The sequence below is a fragment of the Somniosus microcephalus genome, chromosome 13, assembly GCF_052327205.1.
Source record: "Somniosus microcephalus isolate GS21.2 chromosome 13, FLI_Smic_1.0, whole genome shotgun sequence".
NCBI lineage: Eukaryota > Metazoa > Chordata > Chondrichthyes > Squaliformes > Somniosidae > Somniosus > Somniosus microcephalus.
In genome coordinates this window covers 181,352,358-181,379,275 of record NC_140999.1, presented here as the reverse complement: position 1 = coordinate 181,379,275, position 26,918 = coordinate 181,352,358, and the positions used below count along the sequence as shown (strand labels likewise).

Genomic DNA, 26,918 nt, shown 5'->3' with positions numbered 1-26,918 from the left:
GGGTGGGGTTATGCTTTGCTGTTCTCTTCAGGGATTGGGGGGAGCAGCATTAGCACTTTGCTGTGGCTTTGCAAAGCGCAATGCTGCACCCTTCGTGTAGTGGCAATGCCCAGCAACAGTGTTCAAAGTTGCAAAGGAGCTTGGAGGGAAATATATCAACATTCGAAAATGACGGGCAGGTATAGACCAGCTGGTCCATCAAGCTTGCCCCACACTCCTGATGGCTGGAGGATCATGACTCGACACTTCCTAGACCTGTTCCCGCAGCCATGTAATCTCCTGGGAGAGGCAGAAAAACATAGATAAACCCAGGAAAAAAAAAGTTGCATTTATACAGCACTTTTCACGACCGCCGGACGTCCCAAAGCGCTTTACATCCAATTAAGTACTTTAAGAAGTGCCGTCACTTGCAATGCAGCAGCCAATTTGCGCACAGCAAACTCCCAGAAACTGCAATGTGATAATGACCAGATAATCTGTTTTTAGTGATGTTGATCAAGGGATAAATATTGGCCAGGACACCAGGGATAACTCCCCTGCTCTTCATCGAAATAGTGCCATGGGATCTTTTACGTCCACCTGAGAGAGCAGATGGGGGCCTTGGTTTAACGTCTCATTTGCAAGACGGCACCTCCGACAGTGCAGCGCTCCCTCAGCACTGCACTGGAGTCTCAGCCTAGGTTTTTGTGCTAAAGTCCCTGGAGTGGGACTTAAACCTCCTGACTCCGAGGCGAGGGTGCTACCCACTGAGCCATGGCTGGCACTAAGAGCCAATAAGGGCTAAAAAAAAAAATCTGGAAAATTCCTCTCCGAACCCCCTCGGGCGATCAAAACCAGTCCAGAAGATCATCTGGATCATGTGTTTGTTATCCATTAATCCACTTACCTTCTGTGTGATACAATCTCTGCCTGAATAGGCTGAATGCTGTCCGTATCCAAATCTAAAACTCGATTCACACCCACAGGATGTCCAGTGATGGTAAAATGGTTCTATCTGTGGAATGAGGGCTGGCCACTGGTGAGGAGGATTTGGAACCAGGTCATAATTCTGCACTATGATATCGATCAGTCGTGTGTACGAGGCAGTCTGGGTAGTTCTGTTTTGAGTTAGTAATTCCATGTTGGACTGCGTCATTAGTAAAATCTGTTTTTCTTAGTGCAAGCAAGAGATTGCAAAATCATGCAGAATCTGGCCAATATTGTCTCTCTTTTTTGCTTATAAGCTAGACAACGTTAAAGAGTAACGCAATATAGTCTGAAGGACGGTTAACCCTTACTCTGGCTTTTGGGTAATTTTAAGAAGGAAATTTAGGGATGTGAATTTCTCCAATTTTTCTTCCTGGGTCATCTGTGTCCCATTTGAAAGATGCTTGGTCTCTGCCTATCACCCCTTCCTGCATCCATCACCACCTCTTTCCCCCCCCACCCACTCTTTCCCCTTCCCCCCCCCCCCCCCCCCCCACTTCTGCACAGCAGAGCTGAGATTAGGAACTCACTGGATTGGGGGAATCAAACTTGAATCCTACAAGTTATATCTTGCTTTGTGTCAGGGTTGAAAGCTGCTCGGAAGTACAGCCCAGAGAGTAACTGTACTTGGGGTAACGCACCAAATCCCGTTCACCCATCATCCCCTGTGCTTGCTGACCTACATTGGCTCCCAGTCCGGCAATGCCTGAATTTTAAAATTCTCATTCTTATTTTCAAATCCCTCCATGGCCTTGCCCTGCTCTATCTCTGTAACCTCTTCCAACCCTACAACCCTCCGAGATCTCTGCGTTCCTTCAATTCTGGCTTCTTGCGCCTCCCCGATTCTCATCGCTCCACCATTGGCGGCCGTGCTTTCAGCTCCGTAGGCCCTAAGCTCTGGAATGCCCCCGCTAAACCTCTCCACCTCCTCGCCTCCTTTTAAGACGCTCCTTTAAAACCTACCTCTTTGACCAAGCTTTTGGTCACCTGTCCTAATATCTCCTCCTGTGGCTCGGTGTCAAATTTTGTTTGAGAACGCTCCTGTGAAGCACCTTTGTAGGCACCGTATAATATTAATCCAGGCCATAGTTGTCCCCTGGACTAGTTTTGATCACCTAAAGCGGTCAGAGAGGAATTTTCCTGATCTTTGCCCCCATTAATTGTTTTTTCACCTCTCCCAGGAGATTACATGGGATTGGGAGTGTGCGTAGTGTTGCACAAGGAATCATAGTTGAGTGGGGCAGGGTGGATGGACCAGTGGTTTTTTTCCCTGTCTGTCGTTGTCCCTATGTTCATAGGATTGGGGGAGACCATTGCGTCTATGCGCCTGGTTCTAATGCTTGGCAGTGCCATACCCCACGCTACCTCTCTCACTCCTTAACCATGTTCTCTGCCACATGTTAACTTTAGCCAACAGCGCTGAAGAAGCCAGACTCCATCTGTGAGTGGTTAGAGGAATATCCAGCAAGGAAGCTGATTCATTTTCAGAGAAAAATGATTTGGACTAGATCCTGCTTGGCTGACTCACAGACTGTAAACTGTTCAAAAACCACTTCACCGCAATACATTTCGAGCAGACTTTCAACATTCTAAGATAACGAGAAACCCCCCCCCCCCCCCACCACAAATGCTAGAAATCTGAAGTAAAACCAGAAAGTGCTGGAGATGGTTAGCACGTGAAAGAGGATCTATTTCAGGTGAATCCCTTTGTCAAAAATCAATGAGGCTTTTTTTTTTTTGCTTCTAAATTAAAAGTAGTCTAGTTGATCTGAATGTGAAAACCACAGTGTCGGTGGTCAAACAGGGGCATTCGGCCTTGTTGGGGAAATTCAGCAAGCACTCTTGTACATGTAATGTGGTGATTGTTGTTGTAAATGTGCCGCCAAATCAATATTAAAAATCTCAACACTTCCTATTTACCAGGCTCTCTTTTTTGTTTTGTTTTGTGATTTAGTTTCACCTGCTGCGAGAATGGGGTAAGAACGTTTTTGCTACGTTAAAGTCGCTCTATAAATGCAAGTTGTCGTTGTAATGGCCGCTGTAATCTGTGCTCAAATTCCGATATACTTATCATGCAGTGCAGATCTCCGAGCACCAGGTGGCACTGTGAAGCGCGAGCCGCTCCCATTTCTCGGCTCACGAGGCCTCCTAACGTTGGCTGCAATCCAACCCTGCCCTCTCACTCGCCTTCCTCTAGCACCCTCCCTTCTCCCGGCCATGCTCGTCAGGAACTGCCGACGACTCTCCTACTGTTCCTTTGCTCCACTGGTTTCCCCCCCCCCCTCTGGACTCGTTGCTCAGTCAGGTTGCTTGGCCCTCCTGCTCTTCCCTTTTACGGCGATGCCCGCTCGCTGACACTCGCTGCCTCTCGATCAACCCCAAAGACTTGCCTCTTCCTGGCCAACCTCCTGTGCCAGCACGGTTCTGACGCCGTGTCTCTATTACAGGCCTTGCCTCCATTTGTCTTGTGTTCTCCCTGCTGGTGCCTGCCTCGCTGCTCAGGTTTACCTGACCCCCACTCCCCCACCCCCTTACTGTTTCTTTGCTCTACCAGCCATTCCTGACCAAAAGCCCAACCACCACCTCTGCCCCACCTGCTGCTGCACTTTAGTTCTGACCTTGCTCTTTATTCAATCGTATTGGCTATTTACATTATTTTTCTTCCACCTACTTTTGCCCATGTTGTCCTGACCGTCTCCTGTGGTACAGACGGAGGGTAGAGATACTGAGCAAGATGTAGAGATATGTTGGGATGAAGTGGGTGCTCTGGGGGCGAGATAAGGGAAGATATAGATATAGAAGCTACAGGTTTCTTTTGGTTATTAAATTTAAAAAATCAAAATACCATGAAAAATACCAGATCTTCATCCATTTCTCATTGTTTTACCTCAAGATACTCGACATAAATTATAAGTAAGACACAAACTAATCTTAATCTTGATATAAGAATGTGTATTGGATTCCAAGATGGGGCATAGACAAGTACAGAACGCATGGTTTAAGTATAAAAATTAGAAAAATATGACTGAATTTCCACAGGGATGGGAGAGATGAATACAAAGGGAGACATGTTGGTAAAAGACAAATAGGCAGAAGACATCACTGACACAAAGGTCATGGAATTGAGCGAGATCATGGGGAGAGTGTGTGCAATCAGAGATGGATGACACAGTGATGATCACAAATATGCCCTGAATTCAGAAATCTGACTGACAACCAAAAACTCCCATTCCTACTGGGGGAGGAGAGAAGCTGTGTAACACTGGCGGCACACTATGTTACAGCTTGCCATGAACAGAGGGACAACCAGTAAACTAAGACAAGAGTATATATAAACAAGGCGAATGTATATTTATAAACTCAGGGATATACCTGTTTATACACTGTATGAATGGAACCGCGTTTATGTGTTCAACCATAAATGTATTTTGATGCTTTGGCAACATAAGATGTACCTTATCATGCCAATAAAGCGATTTGTATTTTATTACTGAGTAAACTGGGTAAGACATTGGAGAGAGATTGATTGGATGGAAGATATCACACAAAGATGGGGAGACTGAGACATGGACAAGAGAAAGAGAGGGGCAAGATAAGATAGATGGGAGGAGAGAGAGAGAGAATGATTCGTATGGTATAGGTCGCACAGACACATCAAGAAAGAGATTGGGGTTACAGAGAGAGATGCAGGGAATAGAGAGACAAACGGACACGTCAGGTGGACATAATGAGAGAGGTGCAGAGACCGGAGGTCAGAGAACTCACGGTGAGCAGTGCCATAGGAGATTCTGCTAGTGTAAAGGGGAAGTGTATTCTGTCAACTTGTTACATAATTCTAATTAATATGTTTATTTACTTATCAGTGTGTCTGTCGGGCCTGGTTATTGTATTCTATCCCTTTTTAAGCATCCTTGTTCTAGGTAGTCTGGCAGCAGACAGTTTGTGTAGAGCTTCCACCCTGATGTGACATCACCAAGTTCAGCTCCAGTGATCTTTGTGAATGATGAGCGTGTTGCCCACACAGGCCATTTCCCCATTGCACATCACTGGAGCAAAACTTGGGAGTGGATTGCATCTCATGGCATTCAACTCATGACTTCATCCAGTGAAACCGTTGATTCTGCCCAGGAAGCTTCCAAGTGTGCTGAAGTAAGCATGCCATTAAAAAAGAAAGACAGACTGACTTGCATTTATATAGCGCCTTTCACGACCACCGGATGTCCCAAAGTGCTTTACAGCCAATTAAGTAATTTTTTTGAAGTGTAGTCACTGTTGTAATGTAGGAAACATGGCAGCCAATTTGTGCACAGCAAGCTCCCACAAACAGCAATGTGATAATGACCAGATGATCTGTTTTAGTGACGTTGATTGAGGGATAAATATTGGCCAGCACACCGGGGAGAACTCCCCTGCTCTTCTTCGAAATAGTGCCTTGGGATCTTTTACGTCCACCTGAGAGAGCAGACGGGGCCTCGGTTTAACGTCTCATCCGAAAGACGGCACCTCCGACAGTGCAGCACTCCCTCAGCACTGCACTGGAGCGTCAGCCTAGATTTTTGTGCTCATGTCTCTGGAGTGGGACTTGAACCCACAACCTTCTGACTCAAGAGGCGAGGGTGTGACCCACTGAGTCCCGGCTGCCAGTAGAAGCTTGGCTCAGTCCGTGACACACTCTCCTCTCTGGTCTACAGGTCATTGGCTTAACAGCAACTACTTGCATTTATATAGCACCTTTTAACGTAGACAGGAGCGTAATCAGACAAAAATCGACAGCAAGCCAAAAAAAGAGATATTGGAAGGGTTGACAAATAGCTTGGTGGAAGAGGTGCACTATAGAGAGCATCCTGACAAACTGTATCATGGTATGGTACGGCGGCTGTAGCTCCCATGACCGGAAAGCCCTGCAGCGGGTAGTCAAAACTGCCCAACGCATTACCGGCACCCGGCTACCGACCATAGAACATATATATCAGAAACGCTGCCTACGGAGGGCACGGACCATCATCAAAGACCCTACCCACCCCAGCCACAGTCTGTTCGCCCTCCTACCATCTGGAAGACGCTACAGATGCATTCGCACCCGTACGACCAGATTTAGGAACAGCTTCTTTCCCAGGGCTGTCATCCTACTGAACTCCACAAATAAACACTAAAGCCTGCACATCTGCCGATGCACTTTATTCACTTTATTATGGTCATATTTATGCTAATATATATGTACAAATGTATGTTGAAATGTTTAAGTGTCCTAATCCAAATTGTACACTCTCGGGAGCCGCAAGCCTACATTTCGTTGTACTGCACTTGTGCACTAACAATGACAATAAAAGTTGATTTGATTTGATTTTGATTTGAGGTGGGGTTTAAGCATGGGGTGTTAAAGGAGTATAGAGAGGTTGGAGGGGTTTTCTCCTGGTATTTACCATCCCATGACTCACTGCTTCCCTCACCTTTGAGGGGGTTTATATCCTGTGTGTTGCTGTGTCTGTTCCGTCTGGGGGTCTCTACCACCCCGTGAACCGCTATTTCTCCCCTTCCCGGGGGGGATCTGTACCATCCCGTGAGCACTCCTTCTCTGGCCTCAATATTTCTTTCATATGTAAATTGGTTTCTTTGCCTAAACCCCATCCCTCCCTTAAACAACCATTTGGTGCATGAATTCAACTAAATCAAAAATGAATTTTGATGTTTCTACTGTTGATTTTTTTTTTGATTCCACACTAAATAGCTGGCTGCACAGGAACACCATTTTACCGGCCAGCCATCTCGCAACTGAAGCCAGTTACAGTTGTGTTAAAATTCATCCCCTCTATTGCCATGACGACACTGCAAAAGACAGTGTTTGCGAGAGAGCCTTTCTTCCTTCCTGATGTTTTTTTTCCAGATTTTTCCCCTCTACTCATCCAAGTGCCGTAATTGTTGCTGTGGTTCAGGTCTACTGCAACATGCTGGTACCTTGCCCAAGTGTAAATCAAGGCAGGCTCATTGGCTGGGAGGGCCAATGCAGCAAGTTCTCCCCTAAAATCTACACGTGCATTTTCAAGCGGGAGTCACCTGATCAGGACTTTATCTCCCTCCACCTTCCGCCCCCCCCCCCCCGCCCCCTTAGATCAGAGCAGTGAGGTCAATTGTAAAGTCCTAACTGGTGCCATATTTGAGATCAACTAATTCAGCATAGACCGAGAATTAACCTACGACTTTCTAGACTGTTTGGCTCAGGCCTACACTGAATGATGTCTTCCAGCCCTGCAACCCTCCATGTTCCTCCAATCTAGCCTCTTGTGCATTCTCGCCTTCCTTCACCCCACCATTGGCAGCCGTGCCTTCAGCTGTTTAGGCTCTAAGCTCTGGAATTCCCTCCCTGAACATCTCCGTCTCTCTGTCCTCCTTTTAAGCCGCTCCTTAAATCCTCCCTCTTTGACCAAGCTTTTGACCTGTCCTAATATCTCCTCCTTTGGCTCGGTGCCAATCTTCTTGTCTGATCATGCTCTGTGAAGCGCCTTGGGATGTTTTATTACGGTAGAGGCGCTATATAAATGCAAGTTGCTGTTGTTTACCCTACTACTGAGCTGTAGGTGTCCGGCACCATCCAGTACCTTGTCCACTCTTGAGAGGTGTGAGCCTCGATGGTAAATATTAGCCGGCTCTTTGTCTGCGGGGAGGATATTGCAACTGAATTTGCTCCTGTCCTTGTGTGAATTTCTAGCAGGTATCACTCGGAAGTGACCGGGGCTCGGAATTCTAGCGGAATTTTTGTTTCTACCTTCGCCTGGGGCATAAAAACCAATGGTACCACCCTGGCTGAGCTCTGCCAGCTCCCTCCAGACAGGGGATTGAACCTAGTCTGCATTGCTGCCTTATCGAGGCAGCTGCCCTAGTTTTTATTTTTAACTTTGCTTTACAATTTCTATAATGTAATTTTATTGGAATTTAAAAAAAAATTCCCAACATGCCGCTGCTCTGCTCGCGTGTGTGAAAACGGAGAGGCGCCCTCCCCTCCCGATAGACTGGTGGGTGCGAGTTAGTGTGACACTACACTGAACAGACCAGAAGTTTGACAAAGGCTGTACCCGAAACGTTGACTATTTTCTTTCCACGGATGTTGCCTGGCCTGCTGAGTTTTTCCAGTATTTTCTGTTGTTATTTCAGAAGCTCTGAGGGTTGCTTTCCAATCTGAGGTGGTGAATATCAGCAGGGGGCAATAACCAGGGCAACGCCAATTAGTTGCAGTGACCCTGAGTTGAGGAGAAATAATTGGCCAGTGTGTCCACCCCCCCCCCCCCCCGATCACTAACTGGGGATTCTTTGTGGAATTGTTTGTCTGTAAAAGCGCGCATGTGTGATGGCCTGGATCTGGGCCTGGATCTCTGTGAGTGCGCGTCTCTGTCTGTGTGCCTCTGCGGGTGTAGAGATGGGGCAGATATACTGTAACTGGGCTCATTTGCAATGCCTCGTGTATTTGAACAGCCTGCTGACACTCGACCGTCTTGAGTTTCCCAGCGTGTTGCTTTTCTGTGTGTCTTTTTATACGCCTGTCACAAATGTAGGCGCAGTTCCCACTATTGTGTGTAAGCAGAGAGATGGACAATATTGGAGCTGAAAAATCTTTCCATTAGGTCTTAATTTTGCTGTAGCTCGGCTTTCCGCAGTCCCCCACCTCCTGCCAGAACCTTAATGCTGCGAGCTGTTCGGGTATTTTCTCCTCCTGTGACTTTTGTTTGGGGAAAGCCAATTTAAAAACCCATCCCCTTTTTTTTTTCCAGAATTGGTAGAGTAAACGGCCTCTACGAAAACATGTGGCCCTTGCTGCCACCATTAGTCGTGCCTGTAGTTACGTGGGAGTCTGTGCCTAGCCAGTGCACCAAACTGCATCCACCCACCCGGGGGGGGGGGGTTCTTTGTGTTTCACTGGGGGAGGGAGAGTTCGGATGCATCCGACAGCAAGAACTGCAGTCGAACAGTTTAATTCACACAGATCTACTCTTGAGATTGAATGAAACGTAAAACCTTTTGGCAATTGCTTGTTGTGAAACCCAGGAACCTTGCGTGTTTTTATTAAAAAAAACATTCTTGCCCCATTTCCAGGCCTGTGTTTTAAACTCAAACTCCGCTGATGTCCCTGAGAGATTGTAGAGACTTTTTTTGAGATGGGGGAGGGGGGTAGGGCTGGCTGGGGAGTGTGGGGTGGCGGGCAATTCGTTTCATGGGCTACGTTTTTTTTAAATATTCAGGATTCGATTTGTGTTTGGGAGAGCGCTTTTTTTTGGTGTTGAGAAAATCCAACAAGCTGGACGAGTGGCAGTTAACGGAGAGGATTTAGCTCTGGTAGGCCTGCGTTACTCTCTCTCTCTCGCTCATCGTGCTTTCTGCAGTTCCATATTGTCGGCATCACAATCCGCTCAGCACATGGCATTGTCACGTCAACAGCTACTGCTACATACGTCGGAATTGCAGCGCTAAATTTGTGGGAAATATAATCTGTTTAAAAAGCACACAAGGACTGAAAACTGCATGCACACACCACACTCAACTCTGTTTGGATATATTCCTGTCCTGCCCAGTCAAACAATTCCCCCCCCCCCCCCATCTCCAATATTTTATAACCAATAAACAAAAGTGTTCAATGAAAAAGAAAAAAAACCTTTTTTTAAATACTACAATTTTTAAAAGAAAATTTAGTTCTTGGAGACGCCAGGACAATCCTGGAGAGTTGGCATCCCTAGGATTACATAGCATATACGGCACAGAAACAGGCCATTTGGCCCAACCAGTCCATGCCGGCATTTGTGCTCCACTCGAGCCTCCTCCCGGCTTTCCTCCTCTAACTCTTATCAGCATAAACCTCTATCATGAGGGGTCTAGATAGAGAGAAACTGTTCCCAGTGGTGGAAGGGTCGAGAACCAGAGGACACAGATTTAAGGTGTTGTGGCAGAAGAACCAAAGGCGACATGAGGAAAAACATTTTTTTTTACACAGCAAGTGATTATGATCTGGAATGCACTGCCCGAAAGGGTGGTGGAGGCAGACTCAAATTGTGGCTTTCGAAAGGGAATTGGATAAGTACTTGAAGGAAAGCATTTTGCAGGGCTACGGGGAAAGGGCGGGGGTGAGCGGGACTAGCTGAAGTGCTCTTGCAGAGAGCCTGCACGGGCTCGACGGGCCGAATGGCCACCTTCTGTGCTGTAACCATTCTATGATTCCCTTCTCGCTCATGTGCTTGTCTAGCCTCCCCTTAAATGCATCTGTACTATTCGCTTCAACCACTCCGTGGTAGCGAGTTCCACATTCTCGCCACTCTCTGGGCCAAGAAGATCCTTCCGAATTCGCAATTTGATTTCTAGAATTCCTAGGCTAGACTGAAGTAAATTTTCAATCTTTAGTGCACAAGTTATTTGACACTGTGACACAGACGAGCAGGCAGGCGCTGATTAGTAGTCAGGCTTGCTGGATTCCTACGAGGCCCGGCCAGTTTGTAGAGCGGGCCCCTTGGTTACGAGTGCCTCTGCCACAAGTTTGATTTTCCGTTTAACGGCAACATTTGCACTAATTCAAGTGGTGGTAGGTCTGTGTAATTTTTTTCAAGAGCTGGGACACTTTAATTGGGCGTTGACTCTATATACTGTGATTCTACCTAAGTTAAAAAAAATCAAATAATCCTTTTATGTTTACCATTTTTAAAAAATATGGTCACAACTGTACGATAGCAGAATACTGCGGATGCTGGAAATCCGAAATAGCAACAGAAAACGCTGGGAAAACTCAGCAGGCCAGGGCAACATCCGTGGAGAGAGAAAGAGTGTCAACGTTTCGGGTCGAAACCCTTCTTCAGAACGGAGAAAAAAAGGGGCAGGAAATGAAACAGATTAAAAGGCAGTTTGGGGGCTGGGAAATGGGGGAGGGGATGAAAGAAAGAAGAGTCTCTTCCACGGATGTTGCATGGCCTGCTGAGTTTTTCCAGCATTTTCTGTTGTTATTATGGTCACAACTGTGTTCATTATGTTGACCAGAATTCAGCTGAATGCATGAGTAGATGCACAAGAACATTCAAGGATAAATTAAAATACTTTTCATCCCATCAAATCTCAGTCCCTCCAGTACCCCAGGTCTCCCACATCGCAGGTCAAGCCCTGCATAAGATACAACTTGCGCAACGGACTGCACAGCTCGAGCAGAGCAGCCCTCCTCCCAACCCCCCTGACTCTCTTATGAGCTGATAAGCAGGCCACAGCTGCATGTTCTTGCCTAAGCTGCCGCTTGCATCCCTCCCCACCCCCCAAACCGCGTGTGACACTGACAGCATTGAGAGTTCATGGGTTTTATTAAAATGTTGCTACAGCTGACTCGAGCTGGAATAGATGACCCGAATCATTTCAACCTGCCGGGGTTCCGAGCCGGTAGATGACAGGTTCGCTCTCCAAACTGTGCTGAGTCCGCTGATCTCAGTCGTTTGGGCACAAAAAGCGAAATACTGCGGATGCTGGAAATCTGAAATTAAAAACTAGAAAAATGCTGGAAGTACTCGGCAGGTCAGGCAGCATCTGTGATGAGAGAGAGAAGCAGAGTTAACGTTTCAGGTCGATGACTTTTTGTCAAGGTCAAGGTTGGAGATGTAACAGGTTTTTAAGCAAGTGCAGGGGCAGGGAAAGTGGGGCGGGGAGGAAAGAACAAAAGGGAAGGTCTGTGATAGGGTGGAAGGCGGGAGAGATTAAATGACAACAGGGATGATGGTGCGAGGCGAAAGGGGGTGGTAATGGAACAAGTAAAGAAGCAAAAGGGTCTAGAGGAGGTGTAAAGGACAATAGCAGAATCATTACCAACAGCTGCTGTCTGGGGGGAAAAAATGGGAGCAGCCATTGTCTGGGTAGTTGCTACAGTTGATCGAGGGTTGGAGGTGATTGTTAACCAGTGTTGGAAGGTCTAGATTGGCCTGGAAGCAAGTCATCCTCAGTTCCGAGGGACTGCCGCAGAAGAAGAAGAGGAGATTGGCCTGTGTTGTGTTTGCACCCCCCCCCCCCCCCACCATCTCTTTCTCCCCCCCCCTCTCTTCCCACCACCCCCCCCCCCCCAAGGTCAAATAGCCTGCCTACACTCAAAATCCAGGCTTAACTCATGGAGAATTACCACTTAGACGAGGAACCACAGGGCTGCCTGCGTTCTATTGCTATATCCCACTAATAGCTGGCCCCTTCAGCAGAGGAGGTGAGAACAGAGGACAGCCACCCCATGTCCTTTTTAAAAATTGTATGCCATTTGTGGGGAATAAAAGTTTCATTTTTTTTAATCAAACACGGCTCCTTCAATCAAATGGCTCCTTCAGTCACCACTGCAGAAATAAATAGGCAACAAAATATACACGTCACCTAAAATCAAAGGCCTGTGCTGTGTGCCGGCTGGTGAAGGTTCTCTAACTGAGGCCTGTGTATAGTGAGGAACTGAGCAGTCATCTGTTCACATTTTAAATTGTCTTTATTTCCCAAAAAAAGCTTTGGGTAAAGACCAATTCAGATCCAAGTCTCTAGAACCAGGAAGCTAATCTGAAGTACAGTAATCTGTGTCCAGAAGAATAATGTGTGGTTTTCTGAAACAGGAAACGAGTTTCCTTTTTCCTGTCAGACCATAAAAGACGAAAGTCCTGATTTGAGGTGAAGAGTCCTGAGCGGGCACTTGAATTTCCTTTTGTTTGTTTTTTATTTCTACATCCTCCAAATATCTCTCCTCCTCCTCCTCCTGAAGGTGCTGCCTCCTGCTGGGGCCCCGTTTCCATGGCTACAGATTGGCCACGGTAGTGGAGCCTAGAGACAGCGTGCCAGTGGGCTAATTGACTGAGGGGTGGGGGTGGCGGGGGGCACCACTGTTGAGCATAGTCCAGACACTGTCCAAAATCCAAGCACCATAACTCCCACCCTAACAGCACTGTGGGAGAGTATCTTCCCCACAGGCACTGCAGCGGTTCAAGAAGGCGGCTCACCACCACCTTCTCGAGGGCAACTAGGGATGGGCAATAAATGCTGGTCTTGAATAGCAATCGGGAGCTGGGACCACGACTGATTTTTTCGGTCCTCAGCCTTTCTTTACTGAGGTGATACCTCCTACATGGGATTTTTTTTTTCCTCTGTGCTCCTCTTTCAATGATGGGGTTTGGCTAAAGTTAGAACTGCAGCGGCGTTTGAGCGGCTATTCCCCACTGCCCTGATTGTGAGGCCCATCACTGGTAACGCCGCACAGACCAGGGATCGGCCTTGAGCACCTCACCCGGTCTGAATGGCCCAGGAGTGCACAGCGTGGCACACCTACCCAAACAAGCTATTGAGCGGCAATTACATTTTTTCGAGCCCTGGCATTAAAATAAAAAGTCACAATTACGCTCGTGACCTTAGGATTCAGTTCATTCTGATGGGCTGCTGTATAATGTTCCCTCTTAATTTTTTTTCATGCATGTTCCCTTTAACTGGCTGCGCGACCCATTCAGATTTTCGCGCCTGCGCGGTTTCTTCCATTTAAAAGGCGGTGAGTGGTCTGTGCGGGACCTCCAGGAGCGCGCAGCTTAGCGGGAACATTGCTGCTGAAGTATCGAGGCAACGATTTACCAAAACTTGCAGCGAAACAATTTTTAGCTCTGATTTCTTGTTTGAAAAATAAAACGCAATTTTTTTTGGAACCTTTTTTGCATTTGAGCTGAGGGGGGTGAAGGAGGAGAGGGGTCGGTCTGTGTCTGGTGGGGGGAGAGTGGGAGGGGTCGCTCCATCTCTGGAGGGAGGGGTTGTTCCATGTCTGGGCATTGCTCAGTGTCTGGGTGGGTGGGGGGGAGGGGTCGCTCAGTGTCTGGGGAGGGGAGGAGCCGCACTATGTCTGGGGAAGAGGGGTCGCTCAGTGTCTGGGGGGAGGGAAGGTGTCGCTCTGTCTGGGGGGACGGAAGGAGTCGCTCTGTCTGGGGGGACGGAAGGAGTCGCTCTGTCTGGGGGGAGGGAAGGAGTCGCTCTGTGTCTGGGGGGAGGGAAGGAGTCGCTCTGTCTGGGGGGACGGAAGGAGTCGCTCTGTGGGGGAGGGAAGGAGTCGCTCTGTGTCTGGGGGAGGGAAGGAGTCGCTCTGTGTCTGGGGGTAGGGGAGGAGTCGCTCTGTCTGCGGGGAGGGAAGGAGTCGCTCTGTCTGCGGGGAGGGAAGGAGTCGCTCTGTGTCTGGGGGTAGGGGAGGAGTCGCTCTGTGTCTGCGGGGAGGGAAGGGGTCGCTCTGTCTGGGGGGAAGGGAAGGGGTCGCTCTGTCTGGGGGGGTAGGGGTTGCTTGGTGTCTGGGGGGGAGGGGAGGAGTTGCTCTGTCTGGGCAGGTAGGGGTTGCTCTGGGGGGAGAGGAGTCGCCGCTCTGTGTCTGGGGGGGAGGGGAGCAGTCGCCCAGTGTCTGGGGGGAGGGGAGGAGTCGCCCAGTGTCTGGGGGGAGGGGAGCAGTCGCTCTGTGTCTGGGGCCGGGGGGTGGGTTGCTCTGTGTGGGGGAGAGGACAGGCTGCTCCATATCTGGGTGAGGTGGGGGGAGGGGAGGTTGCTCCAGGTCTGAAATTTCCTCTCCAACCTCCGGGGCTTCAGCAGAGGGTTTCATGTGAACTGAGCCGTGCTAAAATGGCTCGTCGTCCCCGAGGAAGGGAGCCCAGGCATGCAGCGTCTTCGGCTAGCATTCCGAGGGGGCAGGCACTCTGTTCAAAGATAGCGTGAGCTTGGTAGGCCGCAGCCTGGACCGCAGGTTATCAGCCAAGGGCACAGTGGTAGTCCATTCACTGATCTGAGCTCATCTCTCAGCAATGGGTTAAAATTTAAATTGCGCCAGCTTTTGGCTGATCAATCTCCTGTCCTCTATCATCACAGGCTTCTGTCAGGCGGTATCGGAACCGTAATCTCTTTTGTTGAAATTTGGCCTAAATGTTTAAAATGAAAAATTTACTCTCTTTAAATGCCAGTCATTTATAAATCCAGCACTGAATTCGTAACCAGGAGGAGACCCAGCGCTGAGTATCTGAAAGTAAAACTGGAATTAGGGATATATGCACTGGGGTTTTGGCTGTATCTGCAGAAATGTAATTTTCTGAGCACAGTTGATGTCTTGCAGTTTTTAAAAATGGGCAGGTGCGCTGAGCAGTTCAACAGTCGTGCAGTTGATTTGAGGATTGGTTGAATGCAGTGCACAATGTCTGTGCAATTCGGCCATGGATTCGTTTGGGGGGGGGGGGTGCAGAATTGAATGTGGTTTTGAATTGTAGATTCTCCTGCTGTTTGCACATACAGTCTGCTCTTAATTTAAAGTTCCTTCGTTGAAATGACCTGATAATTCAATTTTATTAGCACTAAATTCCCACTTTGCTGTCTTACTTGCATTGCTGAATTCAAATCATCAGATAATTCAATTTTTTTTTAAAGCACAAAAGCAACTTCAAATTGTCGGTGATGGACTGTTGTCTGTACCTGTATCCTTTCTCTTTATTCTGTTCCTCCTTTTTTGATGTGGTTTATCTCTCTCGCTCCTCTCCTCTCATTCTGGCTCTGAATCCTAGAATTGCCTCTGACCATCTCCTACCTGTGCACACATGTGCTCTTGTCTGTCTTTTTCCCTTTCTTCCCCTTTCTGTCCTCTCTCCTCTCTTTCTCCCCCCCCCTCCCCCTGCCCCACACACACATACACTTTCTCTCTCTCCCCCTCTCTTTTTCTGGCTCTGAATCCAAGAATTTTCTCTGATCATCTCCTACATGTGTGCTCTTGCGTGCTCTCTCAATTCAATTCAATTCAATTCAATTCAAATGCTTTATTGGCATGAAAGTTTACAGGGAACCATATTGCCAAAGCTTACATAACAAAAAGTACAGTTTTCCAACATTCTGTAGGTGTCAAACAATTTTGTCTCCCCCCCCCCGCCCTCCCTGCCTTCCCCCCAACCCTCCTCTCCCTTTCAATCCCTCCCCTCCTCTCCCTTTCAATCCCTCCCTCTCTCTCTCTTTCAATCCCTCTCTCTCTCTCTTTCAATCCCTCTCTCTTGCACTCTCTCTTGGGGAGGGACGATTAATTCACATTGTCCTTTCAAAAGAAAGGCTTCCTGATAAATTGTGCGGGAGTTGCCAGGTCATTCTGCCGGCAATAAATTCACTCTTGGCTCATTCAAGGTAAATTCCAGGCTGCCTACACAAATGCACTCCTCCGATATTCAGCTCCTTGCTCTTAATTTATTTTCTTATCACTTCATCTCCACTGTACAAAACCAGTTTCAAACCTACTGAAGCAGCCATGAACAGCCTCGGGGAGATTGTTGCTGACCTTTTGTTACCACATCGTGATGTCATGCAAGTTGCTGCTGGCTCCGGTTAATGCGGAGAGCTGGCAGATGTGTGAATGTTGTGTTATATTTTTCCTCCACCGTTTTCTGTCTCTTATCTTGCACGCTGTCTTGAGCTACTCATTCTAGCGCACGGGGCTAGGGTCTATAAGTTGAATCTCTGATCAAGGTTTTATGTCCTCTTGCAGCATACATCCTACTATTCTGCTGGAGGATGGATTCTGTATTTAATGCAAAGAATCTTAACTGCAAGTGGCATTGCTGTTAACCAGAGTTTGGTCTATTACATCCTCATGGATTGGTGGTGGTGGGGGCGACAGCAAGGCATATGCCAATTTAAAAATGATGCTACTACAGTTAACGCACTCTTGCACCCTCTCGCCCATGCTCTCACTCACACATATACATTTCTCCCCCCCCCCCCCCCCCAAATTAAGGATTAAATGTCCTTCATAGATTTTAGAGTGACTCCCCCAAAAAATAGTTATGCACGATTTTGCTGATCGATTGCAACAAGTCCCGACCCACTTGCCGCACAAACATTATTACAAAGCTCTCAAGCACCTAATGAGCGAGGCACCTGATTTAAAAAAAAAAAAGCAAAGAGCATGGAAAAAGTGTAGACAAACTAGTGAGATGGCACAAGAAATGTTAAGAAAGCTCATTTCATTGAGTGGGCCTTGGAGAGCCAGTTGGACAGCATTTTTGAAGGAATCGAGGAGGTTTTTGGGTGGGGAAGAGGTGGTTAGCAGCAACTGTGGGTTTGTTCACTTATTGGTTTTGCAACCAAGCAAGAATCCCTTGCTGATCTTTTGTTAGCATCTATCCAATAGGAAATACGTTTTCAATTGCAGTTTGTCCGGAATGAGCTGAAACAGGATTTTAAAAAGTGGAAATTGTTTCTGGAGATGGAAGGTAGCAATACATCACCATCTAGGTCAAGTTGACCCACCACTCAGGATCTGGAAAGAAATCTTGAGGAACAGTCACAACTTGGAAAAAGAGGACCACGCTAAGGTGAGAATATCACCCTGTCTTAATATGCAGATGAACGACACATATGGGGGATGAGGCCTTGAGATGTTAAAGACATTTAAAAAATGTCTTTAACTTGCACAGAAATACGAAGATGAATGATCTACATGGGAACTGAGGTTAAAGGCAGAAGTTATTCATAAATGCAAGAAACACTGTACACGTGCAGAGAAATGTCAAGAAGTTAGCAAGGGAGTTAGTACAAGCTAAATAGCAGGTTAATGGCATTATACATAATATCACAGAGCAATGTATTGTAAGAAGGAATTTTCATGACTTAAAATCATCCTGTCTTAAACCACATTGCTCTTGTGTTTAAAGACTTGTACAGAACAAAAGGCAGGGTTTGGAATAGATGGTGATTCCTTTATCTCAACACGAACAGTGAATTAATGGGGAGGGAGGCTCTCGAAGATATTGGTCTCGAGGAGGTTGGAGGACCACCTAGTTTATGACACAAATCTCACATTCTATGATTTGTACCACATTGCATCAATGCGCCCTTACACACTGTATTTTAATTTATGTAACACTACAATTCTCAAAGACATGTTTGTCTATGTACTCCTAATAACCTATCTTCTCTCTTCACAGAACAAAGAGAACCCAGTGATCTGCAGGACACACCACAGGAGAGCAGTTGCCAAGAGCACCAACCATCACAACACACATCCACCCAATCTTGCATTAAGCATCAGCCCAGATACAGCCATTTGGCCACAAATATACAAGGATGGGGATAAGGAACAAATGGAAGCACTGAGCACTGGTGTTGAAGGGTTGGCAGGAGAAGGGCAGAGGTCCAGAATTAACTGCCTGTTCCTCCAAAGTTGCCTGGGGGGGTGGCACAGATGAATGCGTGGCTAAAGAGTTGGTGCAGGAGGGAGGGCTTTAGTTTCCTGGAGCACTGGGCCTGCTTCTGGGGAAGGTGGGACTTGTACAAGTCGGACGGGTTGCACCTGAACCAGAGCGGGACAAATATCCTTGCGGGGAGGTTTGCTAGCACTGTTCGGGGGGGTTTAAACTAAAATGGCAGGGGGTTGGGAACGTGAGCAGGGAGACGGAGGAAAGAAAAACAGGGATAAAAGCAAAAGATAGGAAGGAGAAAAACAAAAGTGGCAGTCAGAGAAATCAACGGTTTAAATCAAACATGGCCACAATAAATAATAATTCTAATAGGTCTAAGAGTGTTTTAAAAAAAACAAGCCTGAAGGCTTTGTGTCTTAATGCGAGGAGCATTTGTAATAAGGTGGATGAATTGGCTGCGCAAATAGAGGTAAACGAATATGATTTGGTTGGGATTATGGAAACGTGGCTCAAGGATGGCCAAGACTGGGAACTCAACATCCAGGGGTATTCGATATTCAGGAAAGATAGGCAAAAAGGAAAGGGAGGTGGGGTAGCATTACTGGTTAAAGAAGGGATTAATACAATTGTAATGAAGGATATTCGCTCTGATGATGTGGAATCTGTATGGGTAGAATTGAGAAATACCAAGGGGAAAAAAACATTAGTGGAGTGGTATATAGACCTCCAAACAGTAAGGTGGAGGTTGGGGATGGCGTTAAAAGGGAAATTAAAGAAGCGTGCAATAAGGGGCACAGCAGTCATCATGGGTGATTTTAATCTACATATAGATTGGGCCAACCAAATTAGTAACAATACTGTGGAGGAGGAATTCCTGGAGTGTTTACGGGATGGTTTCCTGGACCAATATGTCGAGGAACCAACCAGAGATCAGGCCATCTTAGACTGGGTATTATGTAACGAGAAAGGATTAATTAGCAATCTTGTTGTACGAGGCCCCTTGGGTCGGAGCGATCATAATATGATCGAATTCTTCATTAAGATGGAGAATGAAGTAGTTGACTCAGAGACTAGGGTCCTCAATTTAAATAAAGGAAACTACGATGGTCTGAGGAGCGAGTTGGGTAGGATTGATTGGGGAATGGCACTCAAAGGGTTGACGGTGGATAGGCAATGGCAAACATTCAAAGACCGAATGGATGAGCTACAGAATTTGTTCATCCCAGTTTGGCATAAAAATAAAACAAAAAAGGTGACTCAACCGTGGCTAACAAGGGAAATTAGGGATAGCATAAGATCTAAGGAGAGGACATATAAATTGGCTAGAAAAAGCAATAATCCTGAGGTTTGGGAGCAGCTTAGGAGTCAACAAAGGAGGACAAAGGGATTAATTAAGCAAGGGAAAATAGAATATGAGAGTAAGCTGGCAGGGAACATAAAAACTGACTGTAAAAGCTTTTATAGATATGTGAAGAGAAAAAGATTGGTGAAGTCAAGCGTAGGTCCCTTACAGTCAGAATCAGGGGAATTTATAATGGGAAACAAGGAAATGGCAGACCAACTAAATACATACTTTGGTTCTGTCTTCACAAAGGAGGACACAAATAACCTCCCAGAGATGCCGGGGAACATAGGGTCTAATGAGAGGGAGGAACTGAAAGAAATCAGTATCTGTAGGGAAATGGTGTTCGGAAAATTGATGGGACTGAAGGCCGATAAATCCCCAGGGCCTGATGGTCTACATCCCAGGGTACTTAAGGAAGTGGCCCTAGAGATAGTAGATGCATTGCTGGTCATCTTCTAGAACTCGATAGACTTTGGAACAGTACCCATGGATTGGAGGGTAGCTAATGTTACCCCACTATTCAAAAAAGGTGGTAGAGAAAAAGCGGGGAATTATAGACCGGTAAGCCTGACATCGGCAGTGGGGAAAATGCTAGAGTATTATAAAAGATGTAATAGCAGCGCACTTGGAAAGCAGTGACAGGATCGGACAAAGTCAACATGGATTTACAAAAGGTAAATCATGCTTGACTAATCTACTGGAATTTTTTGAGGATGTAACTGGTAAAATAGATAAGGGAGAACCAGTGGATGTGGTGTATTTGGACTTTCAGAAGGCTTTCGATAAGGTCCCACATAAGAGATTAGCGTGCAAAATTAAGGCACAAGGGATTGGGGCAAGGTATTGACTTGGATAGAAAACTGGTTGGCGGACAGAAAGCAAAGAGTTGGAATAAACGGGTCGTTTTCCGAGTGGCAGGCAGCGACTAGTGGGGTACCGCAAGGATCGGTCCTAGGACCCCAGCTGTTCACAATATATATTAATGATCTGGATGAGGGAATTGGATGTAATATCTCCAAATTTGCAGACGACACAAAGCTGGGTGGGAGGGTAAGCTGTGAGGAGGATGTTGTGCAACTCCAGTATGATTTGGATAGGTTGGGTGATTGGGCAGAAACATGGCAAATGCACTATAATGTGGATAAATGTGAGGTTATCCACTTTGGTGGCAAAAACAGGAAGGCAGATTATTATTTGAATGGCAATAGATTGGGAGAAGGGGAAGTGCAAAGAGACCTGGGTGTTGTGCACCAGTTGCTGAAGGTAAGCATTCAGGTGCAGCAGGCGGTTAAGAAGGCAAATGGTATGTTGGCCTTCGTAGCAAGAGGGTTCGAGTACAAGAACAAAGATGTCTTGCTGCAGTTGTACAGGGCCTTGGTGAGACCGCACCTTGAGTATTGTGTGCAGTTTTGGTCACCTGACCTGAGGAAGGACGTTCTTGCCATGGAGGGAGTGCAGCGAAGATTCACCAGGCTGATACCTGGGATGGCAGGAATGACGTACGAGGAGAGATTGTGTCGATTGGGCTTATACTCGCTGGAGTTTAGAAGATTGAGAGGGGATCTTCATCGAAACCTATAAAATTCTGTCAGGCCTGGACAGACTAGATGCAGAAAGGATGTTTCTGATGGCCGGGGAGTCCAGAACCAGGGGTCATAGTCAAAGGATAAGGGGTAAGCCATTTAGGACAGAAATTAGGAGGAATTTCTTCACCCAGAGAGTGGTGAACCTGTGGAATTCTCTGCCACAGAGGGCGGTGGAGGCCAGTTCATTAAATATATTCAAGAAAGAGTTGGATATGTTTCTTGAGGCTAAAGGGATCAAGGGATATGGGGAGAAGGCAGGGACAGGGTACTGAATTTGGATGATCAGCCATGATGTCATTGAATGGCGGAGCAGGCTCGAAGGGCCGAATGGCCTACTCCTGCTCCTATCTTCTATGTTTCTATGTTAATGGGATCTGTTTTCCCAGGAAAATGTTTTTTTACAACAGCTTTTGATTCCAATTTTTTTCAACTGGATTCAGATTCTCCAAATGCCATGGCGGGATTCAAACTCACGTCCTCTGGATTACTTGCCTAGTAACATAACCGCTACATTACCATGTTCTTTAGCTAATAAGACTCTCCTGCACTTATCTCCCTCTTACTTCAGGGACTCTGCTGCTGCTGGTGGCTTCTGCATACCATTGTCCTCCACATCTTCCGTGCCTTGCTGGCGCTCTTATCTCGAGTCAGTGGTGGGGTCACTGTCAATGGCATACTGCAGATACTGTTACAATTTTGCATCTCCCCTTATTCCCCTCCAACCCCCTCCCCCCCCAACCATCTGAAGGACTGTTCTAGACAGAAAGAACTTGCTTATATAATCTATTATCACGTCCTCAAGATGTCCCCATTACTGCTTGACCACTAATGGATTAATTTCGAAGTGCAGTCACTGTTGTTACATCGGTAAATGTTTGCTCACTGTCCGTCCATGTGCCTTGTACCAGATCTCTGCGAGTGCACGAGGGGTTGTGCAGAGGTGTCATCAGCCAAGGTTGCACCAAGGTAACATCTAACTCAAGAAGCCAGCCACCCTGTACATCTTTCACTTTCAAAGAGCTGGGTCACATTTGATTGCCTCAGAATGAAAGCGATTGTGTTTTCCCCATGGAAATGTGCATTAGCATCCATTAAATTTCTGTCGGTGGTTGCATACGATTTGAGTGTTGGTGGAGTCATATTACTTATTTAGGTCTGTCATAGGATTGTTGGTAGCTGCATGTGTGCAGCAAAACCTCGTTACTAAATCTGTAGTTGCCTCGGCCGCTGCAGTTGGTAGCTGCTGTTGAAGTGTATGCGCCTGGCTGCGTGATGAAACCGGGCATTCAGTTAATTCCTTAACGCAACAGGGCACGGCATAGAGACGTGACTCCTGGGATACAGAGTAGAATTTCTACTGTGACTCCTGGGATACAGAGTAGAATTTCTACTGTGACTCCTGGGTTACAGAGTAGAATTTCTACTGTGACTCCTGGGTTACAGAGTAGAATTTCTACTGTGACTCCTGGGTTACAGAGTAGAATTTCTACTGTGACTCCTGGGATACAGAGTAGAATTTCTAAATTTGCTGATAACACCAAACTTTGGGGGGGTGGCAAACAGTGAGGATGATACCAATCAACTGCAACAGGACATAGAAAGGCTAACAGAATGGGCAGACAAGTGGCAGATGGAATTTAATACAGAGAAGTGTGAGGCGATGCATTTTGGCAGAAGGAACAGGGAGAGGCAATATACACTTAATGGCACAGTTTTAAAGAGTGTGCAGGGACAGAGGGACCTGGGAGTTAATGTGCATAGGTCCCTGAAGGTGGCAGGACATATTGAGAGAGTGGTTAGCAAAGCATATGGGATCTTGGGCTTCATAAATAGGGGTATTGAGTACAAAAGTAGAGAAGTTATGCTGAACCTTTATAAAGGGCTGGTTTGGTCACAGCTGGAATATTGTGTCCAGTTCTGGTCACCACACTTTAGGAAGAGTGTGAAGGCCCTTGAGAGGGCGCAGAGATTTACCAGAATGGTTCCGGGGCTGGGGGATCTTGGCTACAAGGACAGGTTGGAGAAGCTGGATTTGTTTTCATTAGAGCAAAGGAGGTTGAGGGGTGATTTGATAGAGGTGTACAAGATTATGACGGGTTTGGATAGGCTAGACAGGGAAAGGCTGTTTCTACTAGTTGATGCTACAAGGACCAGGGGACACAGATTGAAGGTTTTGGGCAAGAGATACAGGGGGGATGTGAGGAAAAACTTTTACACAGCGAGTGGTGATGACCTGGAACTCGCTGCCAACGGAAGTGGTGGAAGCGGAGACACTCAATATTTTCAAGGGGAGACTGGATAGGCACTTGAGGGAAATAAACTTGCAGGGCTACGGGGATAGAGCGGAGGAATGGGACTGACTGGATTGCTCTACAGAGAGCCGGCACGGACCCGATGGGCCAAATGGCCTCCTCCTGTGCCCGTTATGACTCTATGCCCCCTACGGATTCCTGAAAGGACCCTGTGGCACTAAAGTGACCTCTGTACTGGCCGCGCTAGACGTGCTCCTATCTAGTTATCCAGCAAGTTAAACACTTATTCAAAATAATTCTTCGTGAAGCCGTTTGCTGTTTGAAGCCTTTACTTTAACAAATTTATGAAACTGTAAACAAAGATAAAGTATGTTTTGTACATAAACTGAGTACTATACATTCGATATTACATAAGATATAAACATATTTACAACAGTAGAATAGACTAATTGTATAACTAACTAACATTTGGACTAACTTCTGTAACTATCAAATATTAACCTTTTATAAACATATTGTCAAAATACTACTCTGACAACGTTGCTATTATGCTAACAAACAAAGATACTCACAGATATTGCGCTTGGCCTAACATATGAAATCAGATTACATTGGATTGTGAAACCCTTATGGAATCCTCCATTACTGCCAGGTTCTTCCTGGGTTACACAGGAAGAAAGGTACGAAGGTCAAATGACCTCCCACAGGAAGAAAGGAACAAAGGTCAAATGACCTCTGTTTCATACAAACACACTGCTAACACATAACCACCACCAGAGGGTGCTATCTGCACATAAAATAGTCCATCGGTCCAGACCTCTGTTGCTACTGGTAATGCATTGCAGTCCATCGATTGCTCCATTATGACCCAGTTGGCGCACCTTGTTTACCGGCTCCCTGCTGAGTCCAAACCTCCTCATCCACTGGTCCTCAGAGATCCAAGTAGCTGTGCCTGTTGCGGCAGATCTGCTCTCTGGGATAGTTTGTTCTGCCGGTCTTGCGCTTGCTATTCCCCCATAGCTCATGGACCACTCTCCCTTTCAGCTCCCGCTGTAATATGAGAGACCCAGCAATGGCCGCTGCATCCATGTTGTGAGGTTCAAAACTCTGGTCTGGCCTGAAGTTCGGAGGTCAATTTGTATTTATTCCCTCGCTCTGCTGCAATTCTCATGACTGACCTTTAACCTCGGGAGTCCCTAGCGTGCATTTTTTTTGAGAGCTAATTTTTATTGAAACTTTTTTGTCTGCGAGGAAGACTCGGTGGCATTACTGCTTTCTATTGTGTCAGCCGTGGCTCAGTGGGCAGCACCCTCACCTCTGAGTCAGAAGGTTGTGGGTTCAAGTCCCACTCCAGAGACTTGAGCACAAAAATCTAGGCTGACACTCCCAGTGTAGTACTGAGGGAGTGCTGCACTGTCGGAGGTGCTGTCTTTCTCTGCTCTCTCTCAGGTGGACGTAAAAGATCCCGTGGCACTATTTCGGAGAAGAGCAGGGGAGTTCTCCCCGGTGTCCTGGCCATTATTTGTCCCTCAATCGACATAACAAAAACAGAGTATCTGGTCATTATCACATTGCTGTTTGTGGGAGCTTGCTGTGCGCAAATTGGCTGCTGCGTTTTCTGCATTGCAACAGTGACTACACTTCGATAGTACTTAATTGGCTGTAAAGCACTTTGGGACACCCTGAGGTTGTGAAAGGTGCTATAGAAGTGCAAGTCTGTCTTTCTTTTGGTCTTGTTCCCTTGTTTACTCATGTCCATGTCCACTTTTTCATTATAAACGGCAGACTAAGGACAATAAGACATTAACCTGCGCTTGGCAAGTTTAGAGATGCTGGCAGTCTGGAACAGAACATTTTCCATTATTTGTACCCAGTGTTGTGACCAACCACTCCCAGGTCAAGTGTAGAACAGGTTAGATGTAGGATAAATCTCTCTCTCTCTCTCTCTCTCTCTCTCTCTCTGCTTTACTTCAACATTGTGCCTTCATACCAACACCGGCTCAAGAAGGCAGCTCACCATTACCTTCTCGAGGGCAATTAGGGATGGGCAAGAAAGGCTGGCCTTGCCAACGACGCTCACATCCTGTGAATTTTTTTTTTTTTAAATACCAACCTTGAGCACTCCCCGCGGCACCAGGATATTTCTATCACCTATCAACACCCCCACCCAGGCCAGGCTTGTGACCTCTCATTGAAATTTTGCATCAAGGCTGCTGTAGATTGCTTCATGCAGGATGCTTGCAGAGACTCTTGGGCCCTATCGGAAAGGGCGGGGTTTAAACCCAGCTCCCGCGGGTGAAAGGACTATATTCTGACTGATGACTTCACCCATGACAGCACGATGTAATGTTAGCACGCAGCATGTGACGGCGAGCTGGAACAGTAATAATCCCAACTGTTGCTCAGTGGAAACGCGGTTATCATTTTAAACTTGGATTCAGAATTTCATTCCCCACTTCTAACACAGCAGCGCTTGCCCAGGCAGCAGCTTTGCACTCTGCCTTGAAACTGAGTTACTAGCTACTGCTTGCCGACGGAAAGGCCATTTTACTCTGGCCGCCATTTTGTGCAGGCCAACAATGCACTCAGTACTATTGCCCTTGTGGTTTTTTGCCCCATCCTCAGGGAAGCTCTCTGGTAAAGTCAGATGTGCCTATACAAGAAATGTGAATGCCTTTTTTTTTCAGCAACTCCGCATTACATAGGATATACGGCACAGGAACAGGCCATTCGGCCCAACCAGTCCATGCCGGTGTTTATGCTCCAGTCGAGCCTCCTCCCATCTTTCCTCATAAATCTATCAGCATAACCCTCTCTAGTCCCTTCTCCCTCATATGCTTGTCCAGCCTTCCCTTAAATGCATCGATACTATTCGCTTCAACCACTCCCTGTGGTAGCGAGTTCCACATTCTCACCACTCTCTGGGTAAAGAAGTTTCTTCTGAATTCCCGATTAGATTTCTTGGTGACTATCTTATATTGATAGCCTCTAGTTAGGCTCTTCCCCACAAGTGGAAACATTCTCTCTCTCTATCCTCTCACAATCTTATAGACCTCTATCAAGTCACCCCTCAGCCTTTTTTTCAAGAGAAAAGAAACCAAGCCTGTTCACCTTACATATGCAAGTCCAGTTAGGCAATTGTTCCAGTTAGGGTCGCCAACCCTCCAGGATTGTCCCGGAGTTCCAGGAATTAAAGATTGATCTCCAGGATACTGCTGCGAGAAACACCCGGGAGAAAAATCATTGGGTCACTAAAAACAAATTGTGTTTTTTTCACCCCCCCCCCCCCCCATTTTCTTTGAACAATTTTGTTTATTAGTCATAAAAATATAGGAGATGAGGGGAAGAAAGGCAGTCAGACTGATGGGTAATGAAGAATCTGTTTGCTTTCCAATTGGCATGGAAAGGCGCTGCACGTGAGGGAGGGTGGGTGTGTTGGACAACCGATGGCGAGAGTTTGGGGGGCGGGGCAGTTGGTGGCGGGAGGGTTGTGACACGAAATGTAGCCGGAGTTGGCAACCCTAGTTCCAGTATTGTCGGATATCCACCTCTCTGCATAAATGGGGAAATAGACTATATTGTGAAACTGCATTAGAAATTAGATATTACATAATGACCC

At 46.7% G+C, this 26,918-nt stretch overlaps 1 protein-coding gene across 4 annotated transcripts in view; it reads left to right on the top strand.

Moving 5' to 3' along the window:
• Positions 1 to 26,918, top strand: part of zhx3b (zinc fingers and homeoboxes 3b) — an 83,393-nt gene that overhangs the window by 26,199 nt on the left and 30,276 nt on the right. Inside the window, exon 1 of one of the 4 annotated variants that reach the window (XM_086005722.1) lies at positions 1,489 to 2,942. The exons of the other annotated variants lie outside the window; for them this stretch is intronic. The gene's annotated coding sequence lies outside the window, so the exon portion shown is untranslated. Of the gene's footprint in view, positions 1 to 1,488; positions 2,943 to 26,918 lie in introns of those variants that run through there. 4 annotated transcript variants of the gene reach the window in all.